Raw genomic sequence first — 16,504 nt, forward strand, 5'->3', positions numbered from 1 at the left:
TTGATTTTACCACGCCGCTCCAATTGTTCGGAGTGGGATCAAACCACTTGGAGTTGGTGAGGGGGGGGGCGCGAAAGCGGGCGTAGGAAGACTTCTGAACCCACCCCCCTCCCCACCCCACCCCAAAATCGTAAATGACATGCAAATATAATTATTTGGTGTTCATAGATATTGATATTTTAGTACCTTAAAGCCACCTTTAGGGTGTGTGGTAGGGCAGGGATACTCACCAGGCTAATTTTGACCCGATAATGACCCTACTGCGGTCTGACAATGTTATTCTGATCCCTTATCGTTCGTGGAAAAAATGACATCTTAAATCTATCTGTTCTTCTCTTCATCTCTCTAATTTTGTTGATATGATCTCGCTTATCGTAGTACGATGGGGTAATAAAACATTTTCAACATCAGTGCTAAAGAGACATATTTCCAATTTATGTAAGGACTTCAATCTGTAATTTAACCTTCTCTCCGTGAGTGATTCCCATCCTAGCCCCTGTAATCATTTTGGATACGCTACTAAGTTTATCATAACAACGTTTTACAAATCTAGCTCCCCCACGCTGCACGCGATCCTATTCGGCAATCAATCCAACTTCCTGGGGATCCCATAAACTTGAAGCACATTCTAAATGAAGCTTAACCAGCGAAAGATAACATTTCTCTTTGTACCCAAGATAACATTTCACTACTCTTTGTACCCAAACATTCGATTTGCCTTTGATCCAACCCCTGATATTTTTATCTATGCCATGTGCTTCTATCTTCGCGAGCCGTTTACTATGAGGTTCTCTGTCGGAGACTTTCTTAAAATCTAGAAAAAAAAGCGTCCACTGGAATATTATTGCTCTCTCCCGAAATAAGCAAGTTATGAACAAAAAGCGCAAGTTGTGTCTCGCAGGATATCCACCTTTTCGGAAACCGTGCCGATTTTTCATTAATATCACTCCTGATTGTCGAGTTCTCTCACATTTCGACTATTGACTATATGTTCTATAACCTTGCACGAAATGGATGCGAGGGGAAATAGGTCTGTAATTACTCGGTTCCTCCTTTCCTTTGTTTTTACAAATTGGTGTTACGTCAGCTGTTTTATGATAAAATAAATAAATGGAAAATATAATGAAATATGTAAATCTCAGGGATTGTTCCTTCTAGTTTTTTTGATAAGTGTGACATACCGGAGGGAACGTGACAAACTGAATGTGACGGGGGACCTGGGATCCATCCTAGGTCATGGCGTTGACATTTTAAGCCGGGTTGTAACATTTTCCAAGATTATTCGGGTCTCCCACCGGGTCCACGTTCGTAGGTTTGCCGACGTTTGAAAGCGTCCGACCAATCAGACGTGACCTGACCTCTTGACCAAACTATACTATAAGGCGGCCAAATACCTGAGTAACGACTTGCCCTGAAGACGATGGACGACTCGGCCACCGAAACGTCGGCAAACCTACGAACGTGGACCCGGTGGGAGACCCGAATAATCTTGGAAAACATTATTCGCCGGGAAAGTACCAGATCATTCTTCGGGTTGTAACATTTTTAAAATAAACTGGGCTAATCAGGAAAATCTAGTTTTAGGATTTATGATCTCTTTTTTACCTAATAATTTATTAATTATTTATTGATTATTTATGATTACATTTTTGTTATAATTCTTTATCTATTTATAATTATTTATTTGTTATATATATATATATATATATATATATATATATATATATATATATATATAGTTTTGCGTAGATATTATTGTACAAATGTGTTTATTTCCATCCATTAAAATTGTTTAGAGGTAATAAACGTTTTGACAGTGGTACAAAATGATCATAGCTGTCAATGCACCCTGAAAACCCCAAATACTACTTCTACTCAACGCGTTTTGGCATTTCAAACTCACGGCGTAATAATTACGACTCTTCCCCGCGACAGCCATACGCGTGGCCCATCGATTGCTAGGATTGCAAGGACGCCCATCGATTTCGATCCGTAGCTGTCGTGAGGTTACCATTGGACGGGGCCGCATTCAGGACACAGAGTTTTCATCTTCATATTTACCAGACCTTACATAAAATCGAAGGATGTCTGTTATCTCTCTTCCACTCCACTTCGACTGATTGGCCGTGCCCGTCACGTGGCAATCGCCTTTTCGGCCGGTTTTTTTTCAATTTAGATAAGATTACAGTAATGCACGTACTTCAAAAATGTGTGCTGTTACCTCGATTTTTTAATCGATCTCAAGGCTCAATGAATGTCCAATACGCAGCGGGGACTCACGAATGTACAAGGTTTGTTGAAGACGTATCGGAAACAAATTTCCCTGGCGTTTCCGTGAATTGTAGACTTCATACTGTCGGTTTAAGTGCACGCCTGATTGCAGATCACATTGGCATTGGCATAAGATGACAGTGCAAATCATTATCACTGAAAATTTGGCGATGCGAAATATCTACTTTAAACTCGTCCCGGGGGTCTTTGGACGGATGAGCAAGAGCAGAATCGAGTGTTTTTTTTGCAAAAACCTTCTGCAACCGCATCACGACGATTCCCCAACCGCCTTACAGTCCCGATTTGACACCACCAGACTATTTCCTGTTCCCAAAAGTGTAGTCCTCCCTCAAAGGACACTACTATGTGAATAGAAGTCGTCGAAGGACCGTGCCTGCGTACCATTAAGGACCTTTCGCCCACCTTTCCTTGCGTACCGCCGGACCTTTCGTCTTTGATACGTGGAAAAGCCGCTGACGAAATTGTGTCGACGCACAATGGATGTACTTTGAAGAATTTTGAGGCTTTGTAGCAACATCTGAAATAAATTTATTCCCTCTCCCCCTCTCTGAAACTTTTCCCGATAATTTTTATACAAACTATGTGCAGGCCAACCTGTGTATTCATATTTAATTGATCAATCCGTGTCTTCGTCATCTAAATTTTCGTTCATAACACATAAAATGGTCGTGTTTCCTTGAGATTTTTCCCACCATCCAGAAAGTCTTCGTTATTCTGTTTCTTTCATTGAACTTATCAATTCATTATCACCGGTCTGTGATCACTCGCACCTGATAACCGCCCCTCCCTAAATCTTAAAATCTTGTGAAGAAATCTCCGTTCCACCTAAATGTCATCATTTGGAACCTTCTCCGACCTTAAAGATATATTTTCCACCTCGGGGGCATTTCAAATGCAAATTCAAATTGACTTCTCGTGCCCTGGCTGTGCCCACCCCAATTCATGATGAACTATTGACTCTCCTTCTGGGCCCTCCCCGAAAACCGCTTTCTAATCTCTAAAAATTTGTCTTCTCCTTCGACGTTTATAAACACTTCTACTTCACTAATCCTTCCTGAGCATATTCCCCACTCTATTTTCCTTAATTCTAAGAAACAGAAAGAATTTTTGCATGCTTTTACTATTTGAGAGAACCGCGACAACGTGCTTCAAGTTTTGCCCCAATTCTCGCCTCAACGATCCCTATGTTCCCCTGCAGGAACCCCCCTCTCTCTTCCCGTCCCACCCCCCAGCCATGATTCCCTCACCTGCATCTGCATTTATGTGTGACCAACCCTACAGTTTTTTCACCCCGAATCTCTTTTCTCTGGACACCTTATATCACATAGCCCGTTAAACATCCCGACCAGATCTTTGGAGTTCCAAATTTTTCCTGTTTTTCCAGTAATTTTCTGCTCAGTTTATTGACATTCTAGGCATTACTGGTATTTTGGTTACCGTTACTCCACTCGAGTGGTCCCCATCTACGAGGGTGGGCTGAAAACTAATGCACACATGCTAGGAAACTACAAGAAAAAAGACCTTCAGAAGCATTTATCTTGGCATGTGGAAGTAACATTCCCTATCAACACGCATGCGCAGGTTTGAGGTCGTTACCTTCATCCAGTGTATTTTGAGAATCGGAAGTATGGAGACGTAGGCTCGCAGTATTGTGGTCTATAAGCATGTGTGCATTAGTTTTCGTCCTACGCTCGTACCAATCCTTAGAGAAGGTTTGTTTGACACCAGATCATTTTGGCGTAAATTATTCCGTAAGTCCTCCTAATTAAGAAATGAAAGTGAGAAGCACACGGTAGTATTGCGGCCATTACGTAAAGCAACTTTCACGATACCCTCACAAAGTGGGCAACGCTCTGCAGACCACCTCCGCTCAACTGACGGAATGACACAAAGCCCTGCTCTGGATCGTTGGTGGCCAATTGTTTAGCTGCAGGCATCCCTAATGTCTTTCTTCTGCATGGGAGTGCGAAGTATTTTCAGACCTCTATCTTACCCAACCAAGGATCTTACCTCCATGTGCCGCCCGCCGCCTCTTGTTCAAGACCGCTTCTTCTCCGAATATACGGACTGATTTCGCGTTCAATTGATTTGTGTGATGGCCTACCAACCTTTAGCAACTTGGTTGATGCACTCGGTTTCTTGAAGACTCGCAATTATTATAAATACTATCCAATTTCAGTTGAATTAATAATTATAATTTTTCATTGACCATAAGTGACATTGAAATTAATATACAGAGGATCTATGTGGTAAAGAGATTACACCAGCAAGTTTAGACATAGGAGGAGAATATTACGTAGATGAGGTTAGTTTAGGTCGGGACTTACTGGATGGGGAGATAGAAATGGCATTAAGATAATTGAATGCAAATACGTAAGGCAGTAGGGGCATACGATATTCCCGAGGAATCTCTCCAAGGTTTAGGAAAATGTGAGAGGAAGAGTTTTTATGGCCTTTTTCGTAGTATTTATGGGGGAGGAATTTTACGTGAAGACTTTGCCCAATCAGTGCTAGTTCTTATTACAAAAAAGGTTAAGGTTCCATATGTGAGGACTACAGTATAAGTATGAAATCGTATGTAGCTGATTTGCCTCTCAGGATCATCGAAAAGTGAATTGAAAGCAGGGAAAATTGGCGGTTGATCAGTTCGAGTTCAGAAAGGAGAGAGGCATACATAACGAGGTCACCTATAGAGAGGAAATTGCAGTAATGAGGTCAATAAGAGAGAGGAACATAGGAATATAATCAGGATGTACTTGTTTGTTGCTTGGATTTTAAAAGACGTTTCAAAGGTTAGGCGGTTTTCCAGGAAGAGAAAAGCTAAGCTAAACATCAAAATAGGAGGGCAAACACTAGGGCAGGTGGAACAGTTTACGTATCTCGGAAGTGTTTTCGAACAAAATGGTCAAAGAGTAGTAGGGACGTAAGGAGAAGAATTGCGCTAGGCAAAGAGGCTTTCCCAAGGAGGAGGGAGGGAGTTGATGACGGGGACGTTGAGTAAGGATGTAAAGAAAAGGATGGTTAGCATAGATATTAAAAATACCTTAGAATTATGCACTTACCAACTCGTGTCGATATCATATTTCCATCCCTTATGACAACCCGAATTCTTACCCATTACCCTCCCCTTCACGTTCATGACCGGCAGCGAGATTATTTATTATTCTATGATACCTGATGTTTGGTGAAAAATTCCTACTTATCGTATTTTTCCCATGTTGAACGGTGTACGGATGTGACATGTAGAAATTGCCAATTTGATCCAATCGACAGATTTTGGATAAATTATTTCGATGCCTATTTATTTCCTGAAGATCGACAGCTGAGGTTACTTGGATCATTAAGATAAGTGGCTTGTCTAATGAGACGCCGGAATGTAAGCAAGAATGCTTACGGGAGACGGGGAGGATGGGAAAGTGGAAACTCGCCCTCTCTGGCCCGCACCAAGGGTGATGAGTGCAAGGCGTGCTCCCACCCGAGGAGGAGGATTTACTATTGCACCCCGCGTGTTCTGCCCTCCCGCACATCGCGGCGTGAGGCCAGAGGTCGCTCTCCTCCCCGATACATCCCTCGACAGGGACCGAGGTTGACGATTCCCGGAAGGACTCGAGAATACTGTCCTCTCGATTGATGGTGCCATGACGACCTCTCGATCGCATTGTCGTCAAAGCCTCCGTCATTGTTGTCGAGGGACAACAATGACGAAACCTTGCTGAACACCCCCCTCCCCCGTGACGCCCCCGGTTATGCTCGCCACTAAGAGCGAAAGGGGAAATCTGACCGAATAGCGACCCCTCTCTTGAGAACTTGCTGGCTCATTAAATCGTCTGATAATTCATATTAGTTTTGCGGTGAAAATAAATATTAATACATAAGAAGTTTTCCAAAATCTTGAACGGAAGAGTTCATTTTTTGTGCGGAATATATTGGTAGCGCGCATATTTGCTTAGGTAAGAAAGCAACTGTGCCAGGGTTATTCGAAAAAATGTGACTGCTGTGGTTGCAAACAGGAAGTGCACTAGTGAGGTGAATACCTGGAAAAAACAGTACAGGTCACTTGAGTTTGCTGGTGACACAGAAGGGAGTTATTAAGGACCAACATTACCTCCCGGGTAAAATAAGAGACTTCGGCACGCACATAGATACTCTCACCCCTCCTATTGATATACGCATATCCCCTCGAACAATTTGCAATGACAATATTGAGTGCCACAACAACAACATGTACAAAAGGTGGTTGTAATCCTAGATCAGTGACGTACACTTAGGAGGTATGTCCAATAAATACGCGAACTACGGCCATAAAAATTTTATTTTGCAAAATTTAGTCTACATCGATTTTCTCCCCTGTTCAAAGTACTCTACATTTACTTTGCGATGCACCACTTATTCCATCCTCTTTCCCACTGTTAATAAAACACACACTTGGAAGTCCTCGGCAGTTAGACATTTTAGTTTTCCCGTCGTCTCTTGCTTTATTGTGTTTACATCTTCCCAGTGATGTCCCCTAATCACATATTTGCATTTTCGGAATAGCAAAAGGTCGCAGGGGGCGTGATCTGGCGAAGAAGGAGGATGATCAAGGATGGTGATTGAATGTTTTGCCAAAAACTGGCGAGCAATCAATGCTGAATGTGCAGGTGCATTGTCATGGTGAAGGATCCATCCATCGTGTTTGGTTAAAATAGTGCGCACCGTTGAAATTCGGTTCATCAGCTATCATCACATCAGGACAGTTTTTCGACGATCGGCAAGGACAAGGGACCGCACACGATCAATGTTGTCGTCAACACAGGTGGTTGAAGGTCGTCCCGGCCTTGCATCATCCGCGTCGTATCGTCGGCCATATTTAAAAGGCTTAATCCACTTGAAAACGAATGTTTTCTTCATATCATTATCACCGTAAACATCTGTCAACATTTCAGTAATTTCTTCATAATTTTTACCACACTTCACCAAAAAACTTGATGTTGATTCGTTGCTTGATTGATGTGATTTCGTCAATTTCCATTTTCGACAAACAGTAAAAACAAGGATAGAGAAACTAACATAACTGGCACCATACGCACAGCTCGACGATCCGCCAAGCACAAGCGACTCATTGGGTCTCAGGCAACTAGCGCCGCTGGTGGACGGGGACCATAGTCCGCGTCAGGGCCGCCAGATTGCACCCGTTTGCGTATTTATTGAGCAGACTACGTATTAACTTCGTAGAAACTACGTATAAACTACCAATGCGATTTCTGTGGGTTTCTCAGAATTTTATTCAAAAATATTCTACTCTCACGTAAATTAATAATACCAATCATTCGTTGCGGCTCTTATTTGTGAATTTTTCTTCATGAAAAAAATTATGCATTATAACTTTCAAAATGGTGAAGATCGATGTTCGTTTTTATATACCTCATCGTGTCAATTCAATATCGAATGATGGCTGATACACAAGCGTTGTAATGTGAATTTAGGATATCAAATTTTAAAATGCATCTAACATGTACTAGAGGGGTTGTTGATTCCGCCTCTACTTGAGATGAGGTAAAACTCCGTATGGACGGTCCCCACACTGGTGTCTAACGTACTTATGATTCAATATTGCTCGGAATATACTCCCTTCACCCATTCGTCATCAGCGGTAATTATCATCTAAGCAACCAACCCGAAGGTTTACCTTGATATGTGATGGTATAACTCATACCAAACTTAACCATTATTATTATTATTAGGTAATCTACCGGTCAAGGTAGGTTTTGGGATGGACACAGCTAATAAATAAATATTTTGGAACTCCTAACAAAACACAAAATCCAGTCTCTTGCTCTAAATCAGGTCCCTCTTCATCTCAGAGTACTTTCTTCCTCCCTTCATCCCATCCAACATCCCTATCATGTTCCTTCCTTTTCCCCTTTTGCCCAACATTCTCCCCTATATCACAGTCTTCAATATCCCACTGCCGGTCAACACCCCCTTCATCCACTTTTCCTGCCTCCATAGGATTGCTCCCAACAAACCCCTCTCTTTGCCCACCATAGCAAGTACTTCCTCATTTGTTTTCTTTTCTGTCCATTTCATCTTCTCCATTCTTCTCCACACCCACATTTCAAAAGCCTCCAGTCTACGTCTATCCTCCTGCTTCAATGACCACGTTTCCGCGCCGTGCATAGCTACGCTCCATATCAAAGTTTTTACGAGTCTTTTCTTAATATCCTTACTCAACGTCCCTGTCATCAAGTCCCTCCTCCTTGTGAAAGCCTCTTTGCCTAGCGCAAGTCTTCTCCTTACGTCCCTACTACTTTGACCGTGTTGGTCTAAAACACTACCGAGATACGTAAACTGTTCTACCTGCTCTAGTTTTTGCCCTCCTATTTTAATGTTAAGCTTGCCCTTTTTCTTTCTAGAAAATCGCATAACCTTTGTTTTATTAATGTTGATTCTCATCCCATACCTGTCGCACTGAATTTCCAATTCACTCAGCAATGCTTGCAGCCCCTTGGCTGACTGACAAACTAAAGCTTGGTCATCAGCAAACCTAACTGATTTTACGAATTCCCCGCCCACTTTCATTCCTACCTCCAGTTCTTCCCATGTCTCTTTAATCATTTCCTCTGCATACAGGTTGAGCAGCCCTTAATTGTTAAGTGATGGTCACTTAACCATTAGCTGTGTTATATTCACGCATTCTAGGAATGGGGGAGGCAGTTTTCCTTTCCACCTGTCTTCAGTCAGTTTCCCAGAAAGATATCTTGACCACAAAATCAAGCCGATTCGTTTCATTTTAATTTTCATCTTTGTTCCGCGAAAAAGCATGCAAAAATAAAACACATATTTTTATTCCCTTTCATTGTCGGCCCCGGTGACGACGGAGTAACGACCTCGGCTGCCAACCCAAGGGTCGCGGGTTCGATTACCGCCTAGGTGGTTTTCCCTCCACAGCAATCGTAACCTGTAATCCTCAAATTGTTGCATTAATATTCAAAGTCCGATGTAAAGGCCGAAGTGCTGTTTTCGGACTAATGCAAAAAAGAAATAAATTCAATTACCTGATGGACATGCAACATACAACGATCTCCTCCCCCAAAACAACGGAAGGGAGTGCGACGCAACGCTGTAGGGAGTGGAAGGCTTCCCCCAAAGAGAGAGACGAGGGATGGAAGGGGAAACTTAAAAAACAGACGAGGCAGAGCAAGCAATACTGTTACGAACACTGCATTATGGCATTCTAATGCGGTCATGCGGGAAGGATTTTGACAACAACAAACACACGATTAGTAAGAGGGCATGCAATTGAGAGGAACTAATTATCCCCTAGATGCTGAGGGTGTTTGTGGAATATTTGCTATCTATAACCCTGCAATTGCTATTCCGTATTGTCCGTATTATCGAGTCTGATAGTTCTGGCGTCTATTTCCCGAATTTTATGTACATGATCCAAGCGACTAATGTATGTTGGAGTGAGAATAATTTGCGAGACCTCGTCGCTGAAACATGCGGATTTGAATTTGTTTAATAATAATTTCAATCTTGCATTGAATCGTCTTTCTTCTAATGATTCCCACCCCAAAACCATTAGCAATTCAGTTGCGCTTTCCGTTTCATCGTAAGAGTTTTTAGCGACTTGGAGCGGTCAGGCTTACGAAGCTGCATCAATTATTGGACGCCCATCTTGACTTTCCGATCGAATGGCGAAAGCGAAATTAGCGAAGGGGATGTCAGTAGAACAAGGCTTCCTTTTCCGCGGGAGCATAGTATTGTGTTAGTGACAAACAACCTTCACTCATGGGGATTTTCAATTCGTCACCGGGTGCTAACTAACCGAAGATTGATTTCTGATGTGCTATATATTCCGTTATTATTTTCTGATAGGATCTTTTATCTTTATTGCAATTCCAAATACTTTTCAACTTGAATCATCGGATACGAATCCCGTACAAGTTATCCTATCGCATTATCATTAAGAAAGCTAAACGCTTAGCTCAAGAGAATTGGAATGAACTTAAGTTTATTATCTACTCGTAATTTCCATCGACAGCTGCCCGGCATTGCCCGCCTGTCCACCTCAGGAGCTAGAAATAGGGTGTACGTGCGAGTATGTCCATGAGAACTTGATTCAAAAGAATAAATCGAGATATTATAATATTTCCCATCCCCCTCGTGTTTTGGTCGTGAGAAAGATAAACGGATCTTTGAACCTTATACGATCGGCGGACTAAACAGGGTGCGTTACGAAAGCATTGCAATTATATTTCCCGCGCCATTGCTATTGGTCGGAGTGGGATCGAACCCCTTGGAGTAGGTGGGGGTGGGTTGCTAAGCTTTGTTGCGAAACCAATCTCAGTGCTCTCCAAGGTGTGGAAGCGGAAGGACGTCAGTTAATGTAAACCTTGTCATGAAAGACCAACCGAGCGGAAATTCCAAGTGAACTTTTGCAACATAGTGAAAATGACGTGATTATTTGGACGTCATCACTGTTGATGAAACCTGGGTTTTTAAAATACGACCCAGAAACAAAACGCCAAAGGTCTGAGTGGCACACCCACCAGTCCCCAAAGTCCAAAAAGGCAAGAATGTGCAAATCAAAAGTGAAAACAATGCTCATTGTCTTTTTAGACTGTAAAGGAGTGGTCCATTAGGAGTGTTTTCCTCAAGGACATACAGTTAATGTGGATGTGCTGGAAAGACTCCAAAAAAGGTCATGAGGACAAGAAAAGACATTCCAGCTACCTGGCAACTCCATCACGACAACGCACCTTGCCACAACGCGCTGCGAGTTCGTGGACAAACACCAGATGCCAACGCTGCCCCACCCCTCTACATAGTCCTGAGGTCGCCCCTGCAGACTTCTTTTTGTTCCCTCGGATTAAGGTAGTCCTGAAAGGAACCCGTTTTTCGTTCATAAATGAGATCCAATCAGCCGTGACGAAGATCTTGCGAGAGGTCCCTGAAGATGCCTTCCAGGGCGCGTACCGGTCATGGCAGAGTCGCTGGAAAAAATTGTAGAGGCCCAAGGACAGTGATTTGAAGAGTTTTAAGTGTTTTTGCAAATCTATTCAATAAATAACTTTTTAAAAATAATTACATTACTTTAGGAACACACCCTGTTTATCTCTTCCCCCTGCACCCTGTATGTATCTTCTCCATTTTTTCAAATTTTCCCAGCATTCGATACACTTTTTTGTGGGTTTTTGGAATTATTTCGAGGTCGTCACGATCGAAGCTTTTACCATTAGTTTCATTCTAGCTTTGAGTCTCTTGTCTCTTCAAGGCTCCCGCTTAAGATTTACCAATAGTCTTGATGGTGATTTGCATTCTCACCATCGCCATGTTATATCTAAATTAGTCGAGGGATGTAAACATCAAGTTAACACAAAGCACGTGCGTGATGAAAAGTTACATAGGGGACAGTCGCTATAGATACCCGTGACTCATTTCAAGGCATCTGCTGAACCATATCCACGCCATTTGCATTTTCCGTCTGATTTTGAGTGATGCAAGTCCTAGATGGCAGCTGCTTGTGGGCGTGAATCACGGAGGTCTACGATAATCGCCCCGCCGAGAACTAGAATGGATGTGCGATTGATGGGACTTCATTCAGCCTTCCTTCTTGCGCTGGTGGGAGAGAGGGAGAGGGGAGAAAATGGCCTTCTGATTACACGCGTAACCCCTCGGGATTGTGGGCCAACATTTACCCTGAATATACATCTACATAAATACCCGGGAATCCATCGAAAATGTTTGTGGCAGGTGACTCAAGGACCAGGTGGGATGGGTAAGCGATAAGGGAGATGAATAATGTTTAAATGGGGAATAAAAGGGAAAAATATTCAATAAAAAAACCCAGAAAAAACGTGCAAATCCATTTGCCTATCCAGTAAGTCACAACCACAAGGGAATATGAATGTGTTTTGATATTCCATCCCGAAAGCTATATGACCGCAGGCCTCTGATTATTCCCTATTAATCACAACCAGCTAGCCAAGGTAAGATTCCGATGGACCTTGGATATTAGCATAGCTACAATTCTGAGCCACGCCTACCACCACACTAAATGCGCTTAGTTTCCTTCAAAAAACTACGGAAACGTTCGTCAGGTTTTAGGGACCGGCTACAAATTAACTCAAACTGCTACCATTATTTATTTTAATGTTTAAGTAACCTGCAAGCCACTGATAGGGTGTTTAGCAGGGGTTGAATACACATCAGAATAATTTTGGACCCGAAAATGTTTATCCCTTCCGTGGTCAGACAACGATATTTCGATCCCTTTCCGTTCGTGGGAAAAGTGGCATCTTAATTCGATCTGTTATACACATAATATCTCTAATAATATTGATATGATCTCGCCTAGCGTAGTACAATGAGGGTAGTAATACATTTTCAACATTACCGCCAAAGAGACATCCTTCTAATTTATGCAAGAGATTTGATTTGTAAATTAACCTTCCCTCCGTGAGTGATTCCGAGCCTAGCTGCTCTAATATTTTGGATACGCTACTAAGTTTATCATAACATTTTTTTACAAATCTAGCTCCTTTACGCAACACGCGATTCAATTCGGTAATCAATCCAACTTCGTGAGGATTCCATACAACAGAAGCATATTCTAAATTAGGCTTAACCAGCGAAAGAAAATATCACTCTTTGACCTTTTCATTACTTATGACAAAGATGGTGCGTTGCGCCTTGGTGTACCTCATGGTACACTCTTCCTTCCGTCCTTTCTTATATGCCACGAACAAAAGCATTGCAGCTTGAGTATGCCGTATGAATGGGCTGGTGCTTTCCCTGACGGTAATCTGACCGAAGTTTTCTCGGGTTTTCCACCAGGTCTTCCCTTCCACGAGAAGTCCATCGCAACGTAGGCCAATGATGACCTGACATGGTGAGCACGAGAAAAATTCACCAAAATCTTGTCAAACTTTTCCATGAGCTGAAATTTGACCTTTTTCTATCCTCCAATGACCTTTATATGTGTTCCATCCCTTTTCCTTTCTTAATCTTTTGATGACTGTTCCTTTTCGGTGATTGAAACCCTTCCCAGATCTGCAAGTATCATAGAGGTGAGAACCCGCGAGATGGCGCATATCTGGGTACCCCAGTCATTTAAACCGCCCGGGCTGAACCAAGCCCACGGAATGCATCCAATAGCTGCCTACATATCCCCTCCCACCCCTTTGTTCATTTCCTATTGGTCCCTTACCTCTCCTTCCCTCACCTCTCCCCCGCACATGTCCTATCTGCTCTTCCCCGAGAACGTCATTCTGATGACGACGGTCGAGCCGTCGAAACGTCAAAACTATATATATATATATATATATATATATATATATATATATATATATATATATATATATATATATATATATAACGATTGTAAGGAAACACTCACACGAGCGGCACAATAATGGATTGGCACAATATAACACAAATAGAAAATAATAGCAACATTTAAAAGAACACTCACACGGTAAATTGTTCGAGCTTTTGGCCCTCTCAGAGGCCTTCTTCAAGTGAGACTGAAAATATGCTGTTGCTGTGGAGAGGGGAAAGGGGGGAATGGGAGGGGAGGGGAGGTGTGGAGGGAATGCTAGGACGGAAATTACAGATGGCGGTTAAGGGTAGGAGTTTTGAAAGAACGGAAAGCTAATATGTAGGCGGATTCACGAGTTCTCACCTCTATGTTGGTGGCTGAATCAGGTAGGGATTCTAGGATGCTTAGAGCAAAACACTGGTCGAATGAAAGGTTGTCGGAATTGGCGTGAGAAGGGATAGGAAGAGAAGAGAGTGAGGCAGAATTGCAGGAGTACCGGTGATTATTCATTCGAATAGATAAGGGGGTAATGCATTCGCCTAAGTAAAAGGAAGTTCAATGTTTGCATGAGAAAAAGTAAATAATGTTTTTAGAGAGGCAATTAGCGTGGGAACGAGGTGAGGAGGCAATGAGGGGATGTAGGGAGAGGGGAGTAGACCTAATGAGAACACAGGTTTTATACATCGGGGGCGGTTTTAAGTAGGGGAAATATTAGGAAATTTGTCACGGGGGGGCGCCAAAGGGTTGGTGAATCTGAGAAGGTTTTTGAGATTGGCGGGTCGTCTGTATGAGATAGATGGGCATATATATATATATATATATATATATATATATATATATATATATATATATACACACACACATACATACCTACATGCATATACACACATACATACACGCATACACACACATTCAAACACGGAATCCCGCCAAACAGCGAACAAATACTCATTCACATAGAAATAGATATAAGGAAAAAGGATAGGAACACATAAAAAGGAGGAACACAGTAGAGGTGGGGAAGGCGGAATCAGGCAAATCACGAGTGTACAAATATTTCCTAGACCGGGATTTGAATTCCGGATCTTTCCACTTGTCAGGCGGATGCTCTCAACCACCACAACCAGGAAACATAACTTACACTGAGATCTGCGATGCTTTATGCAACCTAGTATCCCGATTCTTTGGCCAAGAGATGGCGTTAGGGAGCTGTTTCACCCATCAAAGGAGAAATAGACAACACACAAGAGGAAAGGAAAGTAGTTTAGCAATCATACAACATCATATAGGATAAGAACAGTGCGTTTCGTGGCACGCATAGCCAGAAACATTGCCAGAAACCATATATATATATATATATATATATATATATATATATATATATATATATATATAATTATTATTATTATTAGGTAATCTACCGGTTAAGGTAGGTTTTTGGATGGATACAGCTACTAAATATATATTTTGTGATTCCTAACAAAACACAAAATCCAGTATCGTTTTTGGATGGACACAATCACCGATAAATATTATGTGACTGCTAACAGAACACAATCCAGCATCCGACTCTATATCAGGTCCTTCTTCATCTCTGAGTACTTCCTTCCTCCCTTCATGACGTCCAACATTCCTATCCTGTCCATACCCTTACCTCGTTTGCCTAACATTCTCCCCTCAATTACAGTCTTCAACATCCCACTGCCGGTTAATACCCCTTCATTCACTTTTTCTGCCTCCATAGGATTTCTCCCAACACACCCCTCTCTTCGCCCACCATACCAAGTACTTCCTCATTTGTTTTCCTTTCCGTCCATTGCACCTTCTCCATTCTTACCCAAACCCACATTTCAAAAGCCGCCAGTCTAAGTCTATCCTCCTGCTTTAATGAACACGTTACCGCACCGTACATAACTACGCTCCATATCAAAGTTTTTACGATATATATATATATATATATATATATATATATTTAAAAAATATATATACATATATATTTATATACATATATATATATATACATATATATTTATATACATATATATATATACATATATATATATATACACATATATATGTATATATATATACACACGCACATATATATATATATACATTATTATAAGGTCTTTGCAAGCAGACACTGGACTCTGCCCTTGGGCGTCCGTGCAAAGTTCTTCGGGACGAGTTTAGCGCAGATCTTTCGTATCTTTCAGTGATAATGGTGTGCACAATAATCTTATCAATACCAATATACGATCTGCGATTATGCGTACACTTAACCGACGGTCCGAATTCAGCACTTCACGCACATGTCAGGAAGAAAATTAGTGCAGATTCTGTTTATGCACATACCTCCGGAAAATAAGTGTACAGGACTCCTAGGCTGGGCGCGCCGCTCCAGGCGCGCCCAGCACCGCTCTGACGGGCTGCGATTGGAGGGGGGGTATGTTGGCAAGCGACGCTGGAAAAGGCAGTCGGCTCTGAGCTGTGGTGTAGTGAGGAGCTCTGTTAACGCGAACCTCCACGCTCGACCCACGTCACGGAACGCGATGCCGAAGTTTTTGGAGCAGCGTTATTCCATCAAATTTGCGGTAAAGCTTGGGAAATCGTCTACCTAAACTGTCGGTATGATTAACCAGGCTTACGGGGAGTCAGCCATGTCCAGAAACATGATCTTTCGGTGGCACAAGATGTTCGTGGAGGGCAGAGAAGAGGTCGACGACGAATCTTCGAGAGGTTCCCGATGATGCCTTCGCGGGAGCGTTCCAGGAATGGGAACGCCGCTGGAACAAGTGTATCGACTCACAAGGGTCCTATTTTGAGGAATATTAGCTTAAGATATGTAAAAGTGTAATAAATTTTTTTTCCTGAGCTCAGTACACTTATTTTCCGGACGAACCCTGT

The sequence above is a fragment of the Hetaerina americana genome, unplaced genomic scaffold (assembly GCF_022747635.1).
Source record: "Hetaerina americana unplaced genomic scaffold, ioHetAmer1.1.p SCAF_55, whole genome shotgun sequence".
NCBI lineage: Eukaryota > Metazoa > Arthropoda > Insecta > Odonata > Calopterygidae > Hetaerina > Hetaerina americana.